Raw genomic sequence first — 23,085 nt, 5'->3', positions numbered from 1 at the left:
AATTTTAATAAACAGCAAACTAAGCTGCAAAAAACAGTGTCAGGCAGCTGCTGCCAAGGCCAATAAGATAATGGGTTGCATCAAAAGGGGCATAGATGCCCGTGATGAGAACATATTCCTACTACTTTACAAATCACTGGTCAGACCACACATGGAGTACTGTGTACAGTTCTGGGCTCCTGTGAACAAGGCAGACATAGCAGAGCTGGAGAGGGTCCAGAGGAGGGCAACTAAAGTAATAACTGGAATGGGGCAACTACAGTACCCTGAAAGATTATCAAAATTAGGGTTATTCACGTTAGAAAAAAGACGACTGAGGGGAGATCTAATTACTATGTATAAATATATCAGGGGGCAGTACAGAGATCTATCCCATCATCTATTTATCCCCAGGACTGTGACAGTGACGAGGGGACATCCTCTGCGTTTGGAGGAAAGAAGGTTTGTACACAAACATAGAAAAGGGTTCTTTACGGTAAGAGCAGTGAGACTATGGAACTCTCTGCCTGAGGAGGTGGTGATGGTGAGTACAATAAAGGAATTCAAGAGGGGCCTGGATGTATTTCTGGAGTGTAATAATATAACAGGCTATAGCTACTAGAGAGGGGTCGTTGATCCAGGGAGTTATTCTGATTGCCTGATTGGAGTCGGGAAGGAATTTTTTATTCCCCTAAAGTGAGGACAATTGGCTTCTACCTCACAGGGTTTTTTTGCCTTCCTCTGGATCAACTTGTAGGATGACAGGCCGAACTGGATGGACAAATGTCTTTTTTCGGCCTTATGTACTATGTTATTATGTTACTATATATATATATATATATATATATATATATACTGTATATATTTATCAAACTGGTGTAAAGTAGAACTGTCTTAGTTGCCCATAGCAACCGATCAGATTCCACCTTTCATTTTGGAGAGCTCCTTTGGAAAATGAAAGGAGGAATCTGATTGGTTGCCAAGGGAAAATAAGCCAGTTCTACTTTACACCAGTTTTTTTTTTAACCGTTTCCTGCTCTGTAGATGTGTAGCACAGTGATCACCTTTTGGTTTCAGCTATATAGCTGATACATTGCTCAAACTGACAGGTGTGAACTAGATCCAGTTCTGCCATTTTAATGCTTTGGGGGGGGGGCCCAATTCTGAGTTTTGCTATGGGGCCCCATGATTACTATGTACGCCCCCGTCTTCTACCTAGTTTTCTCCCTTTTTCTCTAGGAGAATACTGCCAATCATCAGCAGATGGGTGAGAGTGCAGGAGATTATGAATAACCATGACTCTTCTCAAGTAGATTTGACTCTTTTCAAGGCCCGGGCTGCAATTATTATGATGCTGGTTCTCAGCAACCACTTACTTTTAGCTCATGAGGGGCACACCGCTGAAATCAGCATTTCTGTCACTATTTTATGCTGCCCTCAGTAAGGTCAGCATAAAGTTGATGACAGGTTCCCTTTAACTCACAATGTTTTCAGGTGGGAGAGGAAGTGCTGGGGTCCTAGGTTTGAATCTGAACAAGGACAACATCTGAATGGAGTTTGCATGTCCTCCTCGTGTTTGTGTTGGTTTCCTCCGGGTACTCTGGTTTTCTCTCACACTCCAAAAGAATACTGATTGTGAGCCCCATTGGGGACAGCTTGATGCTAATGTCTGTAAAGCGCTGCTGAATATTTCTGCACTATATAAGTGCATAAAATAAATAACTAATGTTTATCTAACCATCACAAAATCTGGAAAACAAGTGTTGTACTATACTCTCCCTCTTTCTCTCTATGTATATATACACTCACCTAAAGAATTATTAGGAACACATACTAATACGGTGTTGGACCCCCTTTTGCCTTCAGAACTGCCTTAATTCTACGTGGCAATGATTCAACAAGGTGCTGATAGCATTCTTTAGAAATGTTGGCCCATATTGATAGGATAGCATCTTGCAGTTGATGGAGATTTGAGGGATGCACATCCAGGGCACAAAGCTCCCGTTCCACCACATCCCAAAGAGGCTCTATTGGGTTGAGATCTGGTGACTGTGGGGGCCATTTTAGAACAGTGAACTCATTGTCATGTTCAAGAAACCAATTTGAAATGATTCGAGCTTTGTGACATGGTGCATTATCCTGCTGGAAGTAGCCATCAGAGGATGGATACACGTTTTCATTCTGTTTACGCCAAATTCGGACTCTACCATTTGAATGTCTCAACAGAAATCGAGACTCATCAGACCAGGCAACATTTTTTCAGTCTTCAACAGTCCAATTTTGGTGAGTTCGTGCAAATTGTAGCCTCTTTTTCCTAATCGTAGTGGAGATGAGTGGTACCCAGTGTTGTCTTCTGCTGTTGTAGCCCATCCGCCTCAAGGTTGTGCGTGTTGTGGCTTCACAAATGCTTTGCTGCATACCTCGGTTGTAACGAGTGGTTATTTCAGTCAACGTTGCTCTTCTATCAGCTTGAATCAGTCGGCCCATTCTCCTCTGACCTCTAGCATCCACAAGGCATTTTTGCCCACAGGACTGCCGCATACTGGATGTTTTTCCCTTTTCACACCATTCTTTGTAAACCCTAGCAATGGTTTTGCGTGAAAATCCCAGTAACTGAGCAGATTGTGAAATACTCAGACCGGCCCGTCTGGCACCAACAACCATGCCACGCTCAAAATTGCTTAAATCACCTTTCTTTCCCATTCTGACATTCAGTTTGGAGTTCAGGATATTGTCTTGACCAGGACCACACCCCTAAATGCATTGAAGCAACTGCCATGTGATTGGTTGACTAGATAATTGCATTAATGAGAAATAAAACAGGTATTCCTAATAATTCTTTAGGTGAGTGTATATTAGAGATGAGCTAATTGACTGTAAGCAAATCAGATTTTTGAATTTTTTGCAAATTTCACAAAAAAATCTGCCAAATGAATTACAATTTTTGATGATTTGATTTGAATGAATTGTGAAAAATGGTGCCCAGCTCCATTTTACTGTGGGAAGATGAAGGATCACATGACACTGGGAGCGAGTGGTAGGGAGGACTCACCCTGTTTGGCTCAGATTTAGTCTAAGGGCTCATGCACACTAACGTATTTTCTTTCCGTGTCCGTTCCATTTTATCCGGACCGTATGCGGAACCATTCATTTCAATTGGTCCACAAAAAAATTGAAGTTGCTCCGTGTGCATTACGTTTCCGTATGTTCGTATTTCCGTTCAGCAAAAAAATAGAACATGTCCTATTATTATCTGCATTACGGACAAGGATAGTACTGTTCTATTAGAGGCCAGCTGTTCCGTTACGCAAAATATGGAATGCACACGGATGTCATCCATATTTTTTCCGGATACGTTTTTTTCCGGACCGCAAAATACATGTGGTCATGTGCATGACTCCTAATGGTGGATATTATAACATGAGATGAGAAGGAATAAAGGTGTTACGCTAGTTAAACATGTAAGCTGTACTAACAGAGCTGACAGGTGAGCAGACACTGATAGTTCCCTCTAGATGTTTGCAATATCTTTTTACCTTATGTTGTAGCAGAAAATAGTTGTCGAACAGTAAAAATTAATTACATAGATGCTAAAATTGGGAGATTTCAGCAATTATTTTTACAGAAAGCATGTGGAAAAATAGTTTCCAATATATTTTGTGTTTGTTATGACTTTTCTCGTCAGAATTATTTCAAATAAACTCTACTTTAAATAGAAGCCGACTTCTCTAGCCCATGACCATTAGTTGTTAGCATCAAAGGAATCTGCACATTGCAAAATGTAGTATTATGTACTAGCAATTCAAATGTATGCCCATCTACTGTATGTAATGTATGACCAGACAAGGATGGCACAACGGGATCTTATAATGCTGCTCTTATAATGATTCTCAATTCTAACTCACAGAGAGGGTGTCTGAGTAGTGGTACCCTCCTCTATAAAATCCACATATCTATATGTCATATGGGCAGGGGATAATTCCTGGACAGATGGAGTTATTAGGCACAGGATGTCATAGTTGGGGGCGGGGAATCGCAATTAATCTTGCAAATGGTACTGCTTGCCAGGTAACACAGCGGTGATGCAATTAAAGCCTGCCACAGATGGTATGTCTCCAGTCCATTCACTACTTTTGAATATGGTTGGAGTTAGTCATAAAGACAAGAAAAACATACACTTCAAAACAGCCTTGTCATAATTCATGTTTATTGATAATTTTTATGTATTTATGAAAGGAGACTATTCTTTTGTTTTTCAACCTTCGGAAATGATTAATATATCAAAGTCGTAAAAACTTGCCGATTGTATTACCTCTCTAATAGACACCTACAAGGAGTTATGGCGCAAGTTAAAATTATGCCATAAAACTTTCCATTTCTGTAATTAGTCAGCCTCCTGGCACATGACTGAGAGGAGGGTGAATAGGGACTGGCTAAGAGGACCCTTTAAAAATTGCATACTGTTATTCATAATCAGTCTCAGGAGATGCTTTGCAGATCTGTCACCTTCCAGCAGCTTCCTTTAGGTGTGTGTCATTGCTATTACAATATTTTTGCAACCTTATCAGTGCATACTTGTGCCTTATAGTAAATCTATTATAGTATCTCATTGGCCACAGCAGCAGATGGTGGCAACATATTGTGTGGATGTGTGGACAGGTCTTGGGGTGTGCTTAACTTGTTTGTTGCCTTGTAGGGAAAGTTAGTGTAAAGTGAGTATGGGAGACAGAGCAAACTTTTCCAGTCGCACCTTAGTCACAGATGCAGTGGTGTACATGACATGAATGATAGATTTTTAATACAAAATTGTGTTAGTCAGAGCAATTCCAATGTATTCAGAGGAAATATAACATGTAAGGTTGCGTTCAAGCAGTGTAAGCAGTTTCCATTCTCATGCTCTGTTTCAGAAGTAGAACAACAAATGAAATGCTAGATTGGGCACAGAATATAGCCGAACAGACACCATTGACTATGATGGGGTGCGTTAGGTTTCCATTCGGGACACCACTATTTAAACGGACAAAAAAAGTACTACATGCATGACTTTTTTTATCCACTCTTTTTGAAGGAATCCCTGAACTAATCTTTAAAGATAACATTTTTGCCTGCTAGACTTAGGAGTTATTTAGAAAATAGAAACCCAGAGACATTACTTTACCTACACCTGCACAATCTATGGTCAATAGGTTCCTGAGGCACTAAGTAATATTTTTGTTTGCCATGATAAGGTCTTATTTCTCAATGGGATTTCACAACTACACAGACAGGACCCTAAATGATTCATATGTGTGATCCACATTGGTATAAAGATCATGACTGGGTTACTGCTCACCACATAGGATTTCAGGAATTTAAGTGAAAGGAAAATGAAATATTTTCAAATAATATCCAGTCAGAAGCAGCCTTCAAGGAAAATATTTAATGTAATTACACTAAAGAGCTCTGTCCCTATGCTTAGTCATAACACTGACCTCATGCCTGGGAAATTAAAAAAAAATGACTGACTAGCAGTCGGAGTAGTCATCCAATTCCCAGTCTCCCCAGGATAAAGAAGCATCATGTTTGGCTGTAAAACAAAGAAACAAAAAGCATGCTATTTTATATAAGAAAGAGTACAGTGGAGAAGTAATTTCCCATCATGTACAGTAACTTACATAAAATGTGGGGGTAAACTTAGGCTACTTTCAAACTAGCAGCAGGACGGATCCGACAGGCTGTTCACCCTGTCGGATCCGTCCTGCCGCTATTTCGCCGTGCCGCCGGACTGCCGCTCCGTCCCCATTGACTATAATGGGGACGGGGGGTGGAGCTCTGGTGCAGCACGGCAGTTCATGGCGATAGGCCCGGACTAAAAAGTACTGCATGTCCGACTTTTTAGTCCGGCGGCCTCTCACCGCGCACTGTCGTGCTGCGCCGGAGCTCCGCCCCGTCCCCATTATAGTTAATGGGGACGGAGCAGCAGTCCGGCGGCACGGCGATCCGTCCTGCCGCTAGTGTGAAAGTATCCTTATTTAAAATATGATATAAACCTTTTTTTAAATAGAAATAAAGCTATTCAGTTATTTTGTAACTTTGTAGTTGAGATTTACCAAAACTAGTGCAAAGAAAACATGGAGGAGTCAATGAAAATCATGAGGTCACAGCGGTCTTAGGCTACTTTCACATCTACTTTTTGCTGCAGCAAAAAACACATGCACTAAATAATACAACAGTCTGCATCCGTTCAGAACGGATCCGGTTGGATTATCTCTAAAATGAACAAGAAGGATCCAGCACTAAAACCATTGTAAGTTTTTGGGCGCCAGATCAGTTTTTTTTCGTGTCCGAAAAAAGGATCTGGCACCATTGTATTTTTATGCTGGATCTATCTTGATGAGTATCCCATGACACACACAAAAATGCTGTTTGTAGCGGTTTTGTATCCGGCATGGGAATGCAACAAAACGGAATGCATTTTGGTGCAATCCATTCTGGTTTATTCAGTTTTGTCCCCATTGGGGACAAAACTTAAGCATTCTCCTCCAGTTTTGAGATCCTCTGACGGGTAGATTTACATGGCCCGATTGTCAGGCAGATTATCTGGAAAGAACATTCCTGCGAATGCTCGTTTCTGACAATCTGCCCAATTAAATGTGCCGCTGATCACCTGATGAACGAGTGAAGCGCTCGTTTATTTGGTCATCCTGTTGTTCAGGGCAGCAGATTGTGTGGTCAAAACAGCAATCTGCTGCCCAGAAACAGAGCAGCTATATGAGAACGAGCGATCACAATAGCAATGCCTCGTTCTCATACTGTGAAGGAGATCATTTACATGCAGTGGCCTCCTTCACTGAACAAGTAGACGACTGTCTGGAAGGAATTGACTTTTGCGGGAGAAGAAAATGCAACAGTAAAATTAGTTTTTCATTGCTAACATTTGTTGTGTTTTTCCTTTTTTGAAACATTTCCTAGAACTGCTATCTGTATAATAATATATGATAAAAAGCACATATTGAAAATATAAATATATAACATTGCACTGGGGAAAGGATTTATAAAACATATAAAATGAGTTGCTACTTTTCAGAAAAACAATTGCTGGTTCGTTAAAAATAAAATGTTTCCTACAAAAAGAAATGACTGACTAGCAGTCAGAGGAATCATCAAATTCCCTGTCTCCCCAGGATAAAGAAGCATCATGTTTGGCTGTAAGACAAAAAAGAAAGAGTGGAGTAGTAATTTCCCATCATGTACAGTAACTTACATGGAATGTGTGGGTAAACTTATTTAAAACTTATTAGAAATATGATATAAACCTTTTTTTTTTATTGAGATAAAGCTATTCAGTTATTTTGTAACTTTGTAGTGGAGATTTACCAAAACGAGTGCAAAGAAAACATGGAGGAGATGTCACTCAAAATCATGAGGTCACAGCGGTCTTAGACTACTTTCACATCTGTGTTTTTGCTAGATCCAGCAGGGGATCGGCAAAAACGCATCAGCTGAATAATACAACCATCTGTATCCGTTCAGAACGGATCCGGTTGTGTTATCTCTAAAATGAACAAGACGGATCGAGCACTAAAACCAATATAAGGCCAGGTTCACATCGGCGTTATTGAATTCCGTTATAGGTTTCGTTATAACAGAGTTATAAAGGAATATAACGGAATTCTAGGACGGAATGCAAAACAGAAGCCTTTAAGAGACAGGACTATTTTTTTCGTCATGTATAACGGAAACAAACGGAACCGTTATGTGCCCCCATAGACATATTAGGACGCAGCAAAATGGAATGCCTCTTAAAGGCTTCTGTTTTGCATTCCGTCCTAGAATTCCATGATATTCCATTATAACTCTCTTATAACGGAACCTATAACGGAATTCAATAACGCCGATGTGAACCTGGCCTAATTTAATGGGCGCCGGATCTGTTGTTTTTTTTTCGTGTCTGAAAAAACAGATCCAGCACCATTAACTTACATTGTGTTTCATGCCGGATCCATCTTGATCAGTATCCCATAACGCACACAAAAATGCTGCTTGCAGCGGTTTTGTGTCCTGCATGGGGACGAAACAAAACGGGACAGAATGCATTCCGGTGCACTCTGTTTCGCTTTGTTCAGTTTTTTCCCATGGGGACAAAATTTAAGTGTTCTCCTCCGGTTTTGAGATCCTCTGATGGATCTCAAAATCGGAAAGGAAAATGCAAATGTGAAAGTAACCTAACTCCCAGGATTATGTTGTGAGGTGGCATAATATATAGTAGCTGGACCACCCTAGTCTTCATTACACGTACACTAACAGTTCAGAATGATTTTGATTTGGTTGTGGAACCAGTGGTACAACCATTTCTCCAAAGTGACCCAGAAGCCATTTTTTACTAGGACAAGGCCAGGCTGAATGTTTCTACTACTACTGTGAGTAGCCTGCATGACCTAAATGTGCTACCATGACCTGCAGATTCTCCGGACTTGTCTTCCATAGAGTACATCTGTGACATCATTGGTCGGTAATTGCAAAGTGAGCTGCCAGGAGCGTATCTTGATGATTTGTGTGCCCAAGTGCCTTCAGAGTGACAATGCATTCCTCTGAGAACCTTTACAAACCTTATGAATAGCATACCAAGGTGACTAAGTGTGTGTATTTCTGCACATGGCACTTATACTCCAAAATAAATAAATTGAGATGTTTTGCATATTTTGTTTTTTATTATTATTATTATTATTATATTATTATTAACATGACTATCGATCCTGTGATTTCCATAATTCCATGACATTTCCTTCTTTGTGTTGCAATTTCAATGTTGAGAAGTATAGTTTATGTATTAAGTGACTGCTAAGATGTCTGGTGCAAGGGGCTTTTATCCATATCTCACTGTTGCACGCTGGGTAATGAAAAAAGGGTCAGGGAGTACTCTGGTTCTATTACACCACTTGACGTTTAGTTCAGATTTGGTATGAAAAATCATAATGAAAATAAAGACATTTACAGCAGAGAACCATACACCATGGACTTAGCTGTGAATTTTTTTTAATAAAACCACTGTTTTAAATAGATGGCCAAAATGCGGCGGTCTCCTTCACTGAATGAGCAGACGACTGTAGGGAAGGAATACTTCCTTCCCGAAAAAAAAAAACTGCCGTTACATCGTGCAAACCCGCCTTTAGACTTCCTAGTAAACAATGGCAGCAGTGACGTGACCCTATGTGCCTCAGAAAGATGCTACATACATGCAGTTTTGCAGGGTGTATTACTCAAAGTTAAAAATTACATTTTTTAAAAATTATTATAGGGAACATCAATGTTCTTATATGCGTTTTAAAGGTGGACTTTGGTCTTTATGTTTATCACAGGCCAGATGTGAAGTGCTAGTACAGGGGAATGTATGGATTTCAGAGCCTGCTACTTGTCGTTACGACCAGGTATATATAGGTTTGGCATCCCATTGACCTTTGGGGGAGAAGAAAATGCAACAGTAAAAGGTTTTTCCTACAATCTTTTCTACTGGAACTGCAAATGGTACCTACATGTAAACATTGTAGATATGGTTATGACATTGTGTTTTCCGTTATACAGATTTCTCTTATTGAAATCAATGGGGAAAATACCTCAAAAATGGAAGAATGTTACAAAACAGCATAAAAATGTGAAAAAAAGCCATAAACACCTTAAGTCCATATAGTTCTGCCATTGTTAACTTTCATCCAGAAAAAGGGATGTCCACTAGTGTCATGGCAGCATACCGCACCACACCAACGCAACGTTTTGAGGGTTAGGCCCCTTTTGTCAAGCCAGAGGAGGCTTCACGCTCAAAACATTGCATGGCACATATTGGCTATTTCTACCTACATTATATGGAGGAAAATGGCAATGCATTTTATAAACAGAATACTAATGCGCGCTTCCTTTATAGAAGCGCTCAATAGTATGCAGTAGGGACGGGGAAAGGTAAGTGAAGGACTGCTAGCGCTTGCTGTACTCACTGCTGCCTGGTCTTCTCAAGGCCCTGTGTACAGCATAAGGATGTAGTGTGTGCACTATGACCTGGTGCTGAACGCTTGCAGGTCACAGTGCAGTGGAGGCCCAGAGAACACCAGGGAGCAGTGAATGCAGGAGAGATAGAATAGTGGTGGAGCAGGAGAGGTAAGTTAATTTATTTATTTTAGCTTTGATGAGAGTTTGACATGGAGATTTTTGGGGGTCTCATCTGATGTCTAATATGGGGTTATGATCTGAGTATCTGATATGGGGGTCTAATCTGAGGATCTGATACGGGGGTCTGATCTGAGATCTGATATGGGGGGTCTAATCTTAGGATCTGACATGGCGGTCTGATTTAAGGGTATGGTATAGAGGACTGATTTGAGGGTCTGATCCGAGGATCTGATATGGGGGTCTGATCTGATGTCTGATGTGGGGTCTGATCTGAGGTCTGATATGGGGATCTGATCTGAGGTCTGATGTGGGGGTCTTATTTGAGGTCTGATATGGGGGGTCAGACCTGAGGTCTGCTGAAATATTTTTTTTCCGTATTTTCCTCCTCTAAAACCTAGGTGCATCTTTTTATCAGGTGTTTCTTATAAAGCGAAAAATACAGTATATAAAATATACATTTATACTGTATATACCATACTCCTGCAAATTAGCATATTATGGATCCATATCACATACCATAGATAGGATTCCAGGCAGCATTTAAGCCCAGTTAACAGGCCCAGGAATGACCTCAACTACTCTATCACCTCACGTTTGCAGTCATATGAAAAAAAGGAAAAGTAAGGCTGCTATGGCATTGTTGAATATTACATTTTACTTGATCACTTTGGGGCATGTAAGCCCTTGCCCAGGAAGACCCACTTATGGGCAAGGTTTATTTTTGGCCCAGGAAACCCCAAATTTGCTGAGAATATCTCTGAAAATGACAGACAGTCCCTCCAAATTTGGTACTGTTGACAACTGGTGTTGGAGGTAGGCATAGTAAAAGACCTGGAAATAGGTATAAACGTATTGATTCACAACTATCCATTTTGGTACTGGACTGCACTAGCTCCTTCATCTTGCCTAGCATATAAAACTGTCAAGGTGAGGATTTAAGCATGAAAAGCAGAGCCAGCCTGTGATTAAATTCAAGAACTAAAAAATAAAAGCAGAAATTAATATCAATAAAAGGAAGATACAGTCCTGATCAAAAGTTTAAGACCACTTGAAAAATGGCAAAAAATCATATTTTACATTGTTGGATCTTAACAAGGTTCCAAGTTTCAACATGCAACAAGAAAAAATTAGAGTGAGACAAAACATTTTTTGAGCATTCAATTAATTGAAAATAGCGATTAAACTGAAACAGGCTGTTTTTCAGCTGATCAAAATTTTAGGACCACATGCCTTTAAAAGGTCAAATCTGTGCAAAGATGTGGATTCATTGTCATTTTCTGTCAGGTAGTCACACGTTGTGATGGCAAAGGCAAAAAGACTCTCTCTTTTTTAACGTGGTCAGGTTGTTGAACTGCATAAGCAGGGTCTCTCACAGCACGCCATCGCTGCTGAGGTGGGACGCAGTAAGACAGTCATTTGGAATTTCTTAAATGATCCTGAGGGTTATGGAACAAAAAAGTCAAGTGGAAGACTCAAAAAAATGTCATCAGCACTGAGCCGGAGGATCTAATTGGCTGTCCGTCAAGACATTGGACGATCCTCGACCCAAATTAAGGCCCTTACTGGTGCTGACTGCAGCCCTATAACCATCAGACGGCATCTGAGACTGAAGGGCTTTAAAAACAAAAAACGTCTTCAAAGACCTCGTCTCCTTGAACGCCACAGAACTGCTCGTTTGGACTTTGCAAGAGAGCACCAAACATGGGACATTCAAAGGTGGAAGAAAGTTTTATTCTCTGATGAGAAAAAATGTAACCTTGATGGTCCTGATGGTTTCCAACGTTACTGGCATGACAAGCAGATCCCACCTGAGATGTTTTCTACGCGCCACAGTGGAGGGGGCGCCACAATCGTCTGGGGTGCTTTTTCCTTCAGTGGAACAATGGAGCTTCAGGAAGTGCAGGTGCGTCAAACGGCCGCTGGCTATGTCCAGATGTTGCAGAGAGCATTACTCATGACTGAGGGCCCTTGTCTGTGTGGTAACGACTGGGTTTTTCAACAGGACAACGCTACAGTACACAATGCCCGCAGGACAAGGGACTTCCAGGAGAATAACATCACTCTTTTGGCCCAACCTGCATGTTCCCCTGATCTAAATCCAATTGAGAACCTTTGGGGATGGATGGCAAGGGAAGTTTACAAAAATGGACAACAGTTCCAGACAGTAGATGGCCTTCGTGCGGCCGTCTTCACCACTTGGAGAAATGTTCCCACTCACCTCATAGAAATGGTTGCATCAAGCATGCCGAAATGAATTTTTGAAGTGATGAACAATAACGGCGGAGCTACTCATTACTGAGTTCATGTTTGGAAGTTGGATTTCTGGGGGGGTTTAGTTTTTTTTTGGAGGTGTGGTCCTAAACTTTTGATCAGCTGAAAAACAGCCTGTTTCAGTTTATTCGTTGTTTTCATTAAATTGAATGCTCAAAAAATGTTTTGTCTCACTCCCATTTCTTCTTGTTGCATGTTGAAGCTCTACTTGGAATCTTGTTAAGATCCAGCCATGCTAAATATGATTTTTTGCCATTTTTCAAGTGGTCTTAAACTTTTGATCAGGACTGTAGCTCCATTGTGCACTGTGGTCAATAAAATTTGAAAAAAATTTATAAATATAAATGTAAGATATATTAAAATCTCAGTCTATTGAATTATGGAAGCCTAAGAAGACCAAAAATTTTCTTCTATGGAGGTTGGCAAAGATACATCCCATAGCCGTCACAAAGATAAGCAGCAGCCGCGTCTTCCTATGTTGTCACTCAGAATGGCACCTGTGTGTTCTTTCCTTTTATCCATATCCCTATAATTTCATGACTCTAAAGGTTTTAAAGCATAATCAATGTCCCCTGTCCTCTCACCTATTTGTCTACTCCAGGAAAAATGCACTTCTTCTACGCCAGCTATCCATGAATACATAAACTGGAGAAAAAAAGGCCTTTTTGCAGTGAAGAAAATTTTGAACACTGACTGACTTTATCCAGAAAGTACTGCGGTCATTGTCAAATAGGTTTAAACGTTATGCTGCAAATAAATATGTTTCATGTCTTCTGTGGACAGAAAGCAGAATCAGCAAAAGTCAGGAAAGAGTGCCCAGGATGCATCTGTTTCCAGTTTATTTTGTGATAAGCTGAGAAAACAGAATGTTTGATGTACTGTAACTGGAAATGGAAAGTAACAATTTCAATGTACTGTCTCTTTAGGAAATGGAAAGATGAAGACAAAATGAGGGAGACGGAGAGATGAGTAAACAGGAAGCAACCAATGATGTGGAAGGAATGTGTTACAGGCAGCACGTCTGAAAGGGAGAGGGTTTCCGTAATTTGACTTTCATAATGCTGCACTTACGTGATATTAGTAAACCAGACAAACACAGAAAAGAACACAGGACCATGTCCAAGCACCATCCAGGCCAAATCTGCAACTTCCCCAAGCACTCCTCCTTAAGATCTCATTTTCGTGTCTGTGACTAATGGAAGTATAGAGAATTGCATGAGTGCATGGGAAATGAGAAAGCAAAATGTGCAGTAACCTTTATGTACGGGATGTGTGTGTGTATATATATATATATATATATATACACATATATTTAATTATATATTTTATATATATACACTCACCTAAAGAATTATTAGGAACACCTGTTCTATTTCTCATTAATGCAATTATCTATTCAACCAATCACATGGCAGTTGCTTCAAGGCATTCAGGGGGGTGGTCCTGGTCAAGACAATATCCTGAACTCCAAACTGAATGTCAGAATGGGAAAGGAAGGTAATTTAAGCAATTTTGACCGTGGCATGGTTGTTGGTGCCAGACGGGCCGGTCTAAATATTTCACAATCTGCTTAGTTACTGGGATTTTCACTCACAACCATTTCTAGGGTTTACAAAGAATGGTGTGAAAAGGGAAAAACATCCAGTATGCGGCAGTCCTGTGGGCGAAAATGCCTTGTGGATGCTAGAGGTCAGAGGAGAATGGGCCGACTGATTCAAGCTGATAGAAGAGCAACGTTGACTGAAACAACCACTCGTTACAACCGAGGTATGCAGCAAAGCATTTGGGAAGCCACTACACGCACAACCTTGAGGCGGATGGGCTACAACAGCAGAAGACCCCACCGGGTACCACTCATCTCCACTACAAATAGGAAAAAGAGGCTACAATTTGCACAAGCTCACCAAAATTGGACTGTTGAAGACTTGAAAAATGTTACCTGGTCTGATGAGTCTCGATTTCTGTTGAGACATTCAAATGGTAGAGTCCGAATTTGGCGTAAACAGAATGAGAACATGTATCCATCATGTCTTGTTACCACTGTGCAGGCTGGTGGTGGTGGTGTAATGGTGTGGGGGATGTTTTCTGGGCACACTTTAGGCCCCTTAGTGCCAATTGGGCATCGTTTAAATGCCACGGGCTACCTGAGCATGTTTCTGACCATGTCCATCCCTTCATGACCACCATGTGCCCATCCTCTGATGGCTACTTCCAGCAGGAAAATGGCCCCCACAGTCACCAGATCTCAACCCAATAGAGCATCTTTGGGATGTGGTGGAACGGGAGCTTTGTGCCCTGGATGTGCATCCCTCAAATCTCCATCAACTGCAAGATGCTATCCTATCAATATGGGCCAACATTTCTAAAGAATGCTATCAGCACCTTGTTGAATCAATGCCACGTAGAATTAAGGCAGTTCTGAAGGCAAAAGGGGGTCCAACACCGTATTAGTATGGTGTTCCTAATAATTCTTTAGGTGAGTGTATATATATATATATATATATATATATATATACTTGCAAATACCGCAGCAGCACAGTCAGATGGTGTGCACTGGGTGCAATTCCTCTAGGAAGGCAGACTTCTCCAATGTATATATATCCCAAAAAAACGAGGCAGCACTCCAGAATAGCGTGAAAGGGTGAAGACCCCAAACTTTAATCCCCCAGCAACATTTTGGCCTACTCAATGAGGCCTTTGTCAAGCTATACAACAGTGTAATCACAGGGTATATACACCCAAAAACAGGTGCAATCAAATCACATGATACAAATTAGTAAAACCACATGATGCAAAAAGTGCTCAATCACGTGACATCACAATCAATTACAATAAATACATTTGGTCACAAAAATACATAAAAAACATCAGTAGTTGAATAAAGTATTTGAATAAGGTGTAAAACAAAAGTGCTGTAAGTATACATTAATCCTCTCATATCCCAATTATGGATTCAAAGGTCAGTATAAAAATGTAAATGTGCAAAAGTGCTTGGTTCAAGTAATGAAAGGGTTAAAAGACATAATCTATAACAAAAAGGATACAGCGTATCCCATTAATATATTAAAATCGCATACCATTGGTGGTTCAGTGTAGCTGCGAGTATCTGGCGTCTCCATCCGCACTGTGCGCCTGCGCCGAGCCTGACAGTCAGTCCCGTCCTCCCCAGCTCCGGCCGCGTGACCACATTCACACGCTGACCCGATCTGCAGCGTAGTGATCGCGAGGAGAGGAGGGAGCAGACCATGTGACTCAGCGGCATCCAACCAGCAACAGAGGGGACGCCCAGTCGCCATAGTGACACAGAATGTATATATACACACTCCGAATCAGACATCAGTGGGAACATCTAGATGATCGCATATAGCGAACATGAGTCCAATCATATCAAACATATCCATGAGCTTCAGGAAAGCATGGGGGCACGTCTTGTGTTATTAGGGGCAACCATCATGGTGTCCCTGCTTAACACATGGACCAAACTGTTGACCTCCAGGCCACCAGTGGGCAATCACAGGTCCAATACCGTGTCCCCCATAATCCCCACATTCAAATCAACTCTTACAGCTGGCAGAGGTGGGATTAACCCTTCCCTCTATACTACAGTGTATCATGGTGTCACTTAAGAGGGGAGCAATCAAGCTCCATCCACTCTTATTATATTTATGAAGACTGTCAAAGTATATACTATAATCAGCCCCACGGTAATACGATCCCCACCACTGTAGACATCAAAACGTCATCTGCTCATCCAAAATTATCATCATACGAAGTACAGCACACTCCCAGATGTGACCACTGATGTCCACAATTTCTTCTTATGGTAAATAAGGCCATATTCGCGGAAACAAGGAACCACTTCCGGCTTTGCTAGCTAAAAGAAGACAAAGGGCCTATAATATACCCAAGAGTTCTATAAAAAATAGAAGAATAAAAAAATCAGGTCAGTATGTCAAAGGTTAACACTGTTGCATATTTCCAATAACAGGCTGAACAAATCAGATCCCCCACGCTCTCGGAGTCGACTGCACCTCCTAACTACATAAATCCCATCTACATTCCGTATTCAAGCCATCTGGCTTAAGTGTGCACAACTGGTGGATCCATACTATTTCGCGCTGTTTTAATAATAACAGTGCCCAAAATGCTTGGACACAGGGAGATCCTTCCTTTTCTGGCGTATCGAGTACCTGTGATAGTTAAGCCTGGTCTTTACATCCAAAGTGGTCTCTCCAACATAGAGGAGACCACACGGACACAGCAGTAGATATATAACAAATGCACTGTTACATGTCAAAAAGTGGCGGATCTCGAACTGAGTCTTCAACGTGGGATGTATAAATTTGTCTCCTTTCAACATATAGCTGCAATTGACGCAGCTTAAACATGGATAACATCCATTTCTTTTAGGGCCTATATATGTCTGAATAAATGTTTTATCACCAGCCACATCCGCTCTAACCAATTTATCACGCAGGTTGGTAGATCTTCTATACGACATAAGAGGAGGGGCAACACTGTTAAAATTGCTTTTCAATATCGGCCAATGCTTTTTAATTACCCCTGCTATTTGGTAACTACCTTCTGTATATGTGGAAATAAACGGTACCCTATCAGGGATATGTTTGTTAATTACCTCAGAGTGGTTAGACCCCAAAGTGTCCAGATGTCTCTGGATGAACTTTTTGGGGTAACCTCTACGGGTAAATTTATCAGACATCTCTGACAATCTAAGATCACATACTTCTGGATCCCTTACAATTCGCTGAACACGGAGGAATTGGCTACGTGGCAACGATTTGATCATGGAGCACGGGTGACAAAATCTCATATCTTAATAGTTTGTTGCAATCAGTTGGTTTAGTAAAAAGATCAGTCATTAACTTATTCTGCTGAATCTTTACCATGGTGTCCAGAAATTTAACCTGCTCGGTGGAGTAAGTAAGGGTAAACTGAATCTCAGGGTCCATCCCATTAAGAAAATTGTGAAACTCAGCCAACTCTTCCTCAGTGCCATTCCAAATGACAAACACATCATCTATGTATCTCCACCACCCCAGCACATGGCTGAAGTGGTGGGACACATAGACATGCCCTGCCTCAAGGTCTGACATGAGGATGTTGGCATAAGTCGGCGCCATGTTCGAACCCATTGCGGTTCCTCGCAATTGTAGGTAATAGCCATCTTGGAAGGCAAAATAATTGTATTTCAAGACCACACTGAGCAGATCAATAATGAACTCCTTACACTCATCCGTGTACTGCGTGTCAGAAAGGCATCTCCAAACAGCCTCTACCCCTCTATCATGATTGATAGAGGTATAGATGCTGACCACATCGAATGATGCCAATATGGTGTTTGGGGTCACTGACACCTGAGAGATTTTCTCCAGGAAGTCACCTGTATCTCGTATATATGACTTAGAAGCAATGGCAAATTAAAGAAGAATCTTGTCCAAAAAGATGGCAATTTTGGAGAAAACTGACTCTCTACCCGAAACTATGGGCCTCCCAGGAGGGTTTATCAGACACTTATGAATTTTAGTTAACACATTTATCAGCGGTGTCTTGGGATGTGTCACTAGTAGATAAGTGTATAGGGGTCCATCAATTAGGCCTCCTGACCTGGCAGTGTCCAAAATATTGGTGATAACTCTAATCACATCAAACTTGGGGTCATGATTGAGACGCCTATACACTTTATCATCACTTAGTTGTCTATGGATCTCAGAAATATACCATTCTGTATCCATAACCACAATGGCTCCCCCCTTGTCCGCCGGTTTGACAGTGAGGGAACCGTTGTTGCACAACTCATCAATGGCCCGTACCTCTTCAGTCGTCATATTCGGGTGTCTTAAACCACTGTCTTGTAATACATACTTCAAGTCATCAATATCAGCCTTAACTGCATTAATATAGGCATCAATAGCTGGACAGTTTAATTGTGGGGTGAAGTCGTTCTTCGCGTGTAATCCAACATCACGGAGAGAGAGTTCACATCCACCTGTATTGGTGCGATCTATATTACCACCACTGATCACATTGTTACTTACATCTGCAAACCAAACTTTAAGTTTAATATTAAGAAAAAAATGTTGCAAATCAACTTCAAGTTGGAACCAATCTACACCAACTGAGGGGCAGTATGATAAACCTTTAGATAAAAGTTCAGTCTGTGCATGGGTAAGTATATGAGAAGACATATTTACCACTATTGATTTCTCTTTCTCACAGTCCGACCTCTTGCTACTCGTTGTTCCTTTTCTCCATCTGTGTTGTCTCTGTCCCCCACGTCTGGTCCTTTTGGTTCTAGAGTTGTTCCTAAAAAAGTTTCTTCCTGTTCCACTTGTATGGATCCTGTTGCCATGGACGATGTCGTTTTATTTCTAGAGTTGCCAGTGTATTTCCTCATATTATTGTTACCATATGCAGGTGGACGTCTTTGACCTCTTTGTTCATGCCAAGTATAGATATTTCCTCGTCTGTAGTCCTCCTCATCTCTCAGCCATTTCCGTCTCTTGATCACCTCTTGTTCCTTTTTAAATTTGTCTAGATATACAGAGCAACTTGAAAGATATGCGTCATAGTCCTGTGTTGGAAGTACATCTTTTAACTTATTATCTGCACTTGCTAACTGTTTCCGTGTGACCCCCAATTCATGCTGGAGAAATTCCAGATTTAATAAAATAATATCCAATGCGTATTTGTTGGAAATCTGTGTAAACTTATGTGCAAACGAGGAATCCACTGTAAAAAAATTAGGCTTCAACTGAGAGCGCATTCCTCTTGGGATTCTATGTGACTTATATTACTCAGCCAGAGTAGCAAGGTGTAGCTCCATAGAGGCTAAACGCTTGCCATCTGCATTTCCGATTGACTCATCTTCTTAGGTGTTTTCAGTGCTAAGCTGCAAAGTCCTAAATATACACTTGCAAATACTGCAGCAGCACAGTCAGATGGTGTGCACTGGGTGCAATTCCTCTAGGAAGGCAGGCTTCTCCTCCACTGTATATATATCACAAAAAACGAGGCAGCACTCCAGAATAGCGTGAAAGGGTGAAGACCCCAAACTTTAATCCCCCAGCAACGTTTCGTCCTACTCAATGAGGCCTTTGTCAAGCTATACAACAGTGTAATCACAGGGTATATATACTTTGACAGTCTTCATAAATATAATAAGAGTGGATGGAGCTTGATTGCTCCCCTCTTAAGTCACACCATGATACACTGTAGTATAGAGGGAAGGGTTAATCCCACCTCTGCCAGCTGTAAGAGTTGATTTGTATGTGGGGATTATGAGGGACACGGTATTGGACCTGTGATTGCCCACTGGTGGCCTGGAGGTCAACAGTTTGGTCCATGTGTTAAGCAGGGACACCATGATGGTTGCCCCTAATAACACAAGACGTGCCCCCATGCTTTCCTGAAGTTCATGGATATGTTTGATATGATTGGACTCATGTTCGCTATATGCGATCATCTAGATGTTCCCACTGATGTCTGATTTGGAGTGTGTATATATACAGTCCTGATCAAAAGTTTAAGACCACTTGAAAAATGGCAAAACATTATATTTAGCATGCCTGGATCTTAACAAGGTTCCAAGTAGAGCTTCAACATGCAACAAGAAAAAATGGGAGTGAGACAAAACATTTTTTAAGCATTCAATATAATGAAAACAACGAATAAACTGAAACAGGCTGTTTTTCAGCTGATCAAAAGTTTAGGACCACACCTCCAAAAAAAAACTAAACCCCCCCCAAAACAGAAATCCAACCTCCAAACATGAACTCAGTAATGAGTAGCTCCGCCGTTATTGTTTATCACTTCAAAAAAAAATTTCGGCATGCTTGATGCAAGCGTTTCCATGAGGTGAGTGGGAACATTTCTCAAAGTGGTGAAGATGGCCGCATGAAGGCCATCTACTGTCTGGAACTGTTGTCTATTTTTGTAAACTTCCCTTGCCATCCATCCCCAAAGGTTCTCAATTGGATTTAGATCAGGGGAACACGCAGGATGGGCCAAAAGAGTGATGTTATTCTCCTGGAAGAAGTCCCTTGTCCTGCGGGCATTGTGTACTGTAGCGTTGTCCTGTTGAAAAACCCAGTCGTTACCACACAGACGAGGGCCCTCGGTCATGAGGAATGCTCTCTGCAACATCTGGACATAGCCAGCGGCCGTTTGACGCACCTGCACTTCCTGAAGCTCCATTGTTCCACTGATGGAAAAAGCACCCCAGACCATTATGGCGCCCCCTCCACTGTGGCGCGTAGAAAACATCTCAGGTGGGATCTGCTTGTCATGCCAGTAACGTTGGAAACCATCAGGACCATCAAGGTTACATTTTTTCTCATCAGAGAATAAAACTTTCTTCCACCTTTGAATGTCCCATGTTTGGTGCTCTCTTGCAAAGTCCAAACGAGCAGTTCTGTAGCGTTCAAGGAGACGAGGTCTTTGAAGACGTTTTTTGTTTTTGAAGCCCTTCAGTCTCAGATGCCGTCTGATGGTTATGGGGCTGCAGTCAGCACCAGTAAGGGCCTTAATTTGGATCGAGGATTGTCCAATGTCTTTACGAACAGCCAATTGGATCCTCCGGCTCAGTGCTGATTAAAAAAGTGGGTCTTCCACTTGACTTTTTTGTTCCATAACCCTCAGGATCATTTAAGAAATTCCAAATGACTGTCTTACTGCGTCCCACCTCAGCAGCGATGGCGCGCTGTGAGAGACCCTGCTTATGCAGTTCAACAACCCGACCACGTTCAAAAAGGGAGAGTTTTTTTGCCTTTGCCATCACAACGTGTGACTACCTGACAGAAAATGACAATGAATCCACATCTTTGCACAGATTTGGCCTTTTAAAGGCATGTGGTCCTAAACTTTTGATCAGCTGAAAAACAGCCTGTTTCAGTTTATTTGTTGTTTTCATAAAATGTAACGCTCAAAAAATGTTTTGTCTCACTCTCATTTCTTCTTGTTGCATGTTGAAGCTCTTCTTGGAACCTTGTTAAGATCCAGCCATGCTAAATATGATTTTTTGCCATTTTTCAAGTGGTCTTAAACTTTTGATCAGGACCGTACATTCTGTGTCACTATGGCGACTGGACGTCCCCTCTGTTGCTGGTTGGATGCCGCTGAGTCACATGGTCCACTCCCTCCTCTCCTCGCGATAGAAGCGTTGAATTCCACGTCACTACGCCGCAGATCGGGTGACCGTGTGAACGTGGTCACGCGGCCGGAGCTAGGGAGGACGGGACTGACTGTCGGGCTCGGCGCATGCGCACAGTGCAGATGGAGACGCCAGATACTCGCGGCTACACTGAACCACCAATGGTATGCGATGCTATTTTAATATATTAATGGGATACGGCTGTATCCTTTTTGTTATAGATTATGTCTTTTAACCCTTTCATTACTTGAACCAAGCACTTTTGCACATTTACATTTTTATACAGGCCTTTGAATCCATAATTGGGATATGAGAGGATTAATGTATACTTAAAGCACTTTTGTTTTACACCTTATTCAACTACTTTATTCAACTACTGATGTTTTTTATGTGTTTTTGTGACCAAATGTATTTATTGCAATTGATTGTGATGTTACGTGATTGAGCACTTTTTGCATCATGTGGTTTTACAAATTTGTATCATGTGATTTGATTGCACCTGTTTTTGGGTATATATACCCTGTGATTACACTGTTGTATAGCTTGACAAAGGCCTCATTGAGTAGGCCGAAACGTTGCTGGGGGAGTAAAGTTTGGGGTCTTCACCCTTTCACGCTATTCTGGAGTGCTGCCTCGTTTTTTGGGATATATATATATATATATATATATAAAAAAAACAGATAATGCAGCAGCACAGTCAGATGTGATGTACCGGGTGCAAAGTCCCCACAGAGGTCGGCTCTTCCTCCACGATATATATCAAACGAATGATGAGGCAGCACTTCCAGTATGTGGTGAACGGGTGTGGACCCCAAACTTTATTCAAGCGACGTTTCGGCCTGCTCAATGAGGCCTTTCTCAAGCTAAATAACAGTGCATATGACAGGGTATATATACCCAACAATCAATACAGATCAATTACAATCAGTGATTGGGCGTGACTCCAGTCAAGTCACGTGACCATTAACCATATGAATACATAACATAGGTGTATAATAAACATTCTCATGTTGCAGACGTACAAACATTTCATAAGTGTTCATAATAGTATCAAAACAGAAAAATAGAGGTAGATCTCTGTGCTTCAATTATAAACTAGAAATTGTATCCCTCTCTATTCAATACATTATTACCCATAGTGGACACTGTGCAGAAAGTGTTAGGTGCATATGGGGTTAAAAACATCAATAGTTGGTACAGCTGTACCTAATCATAAGTTAAAAGCAAAGGACAGAGCTCACCACACTATGACACTTGGTATCCGCCGGCATTGGCGTCCCCCCGCCGACGATGCGCATGCGCCGAGCCAGACATCACTGGCCACGCCCCCCGACACAGCGGCGCCCACACGTGACCGCTCCATGGACCGCAGCGTCATCCCCTGGAGCGCACCGTAAGACACGCAGCCGTGAAGGGGAGGGAGGCCAAGACATGTGACTCAGCGTCAGACGCACAGCGCACGGGGGCGTGTTTCAGTGACCATGGTGATGTAAACAATCGGGAGACCTGCGGGCATATGCACTGTC

Source organism: Bufo bufo, chromosome 3, assembly GCF_905171765.1.
Source record: "Bufo bufo chromosome 3, aBufBuf1.1, whole genome shotgun sequence".
Lineage (NCBI taxonomy): Eukaryota > Metazoa > Chordata > Amphibia > Anura > Bufonidae > Bufo > Bufo bufo.
The sequence above is the reverse complement of the archived record's forward strand: the minus strand, read 5'-3'. Positions refer to the sequence as shown.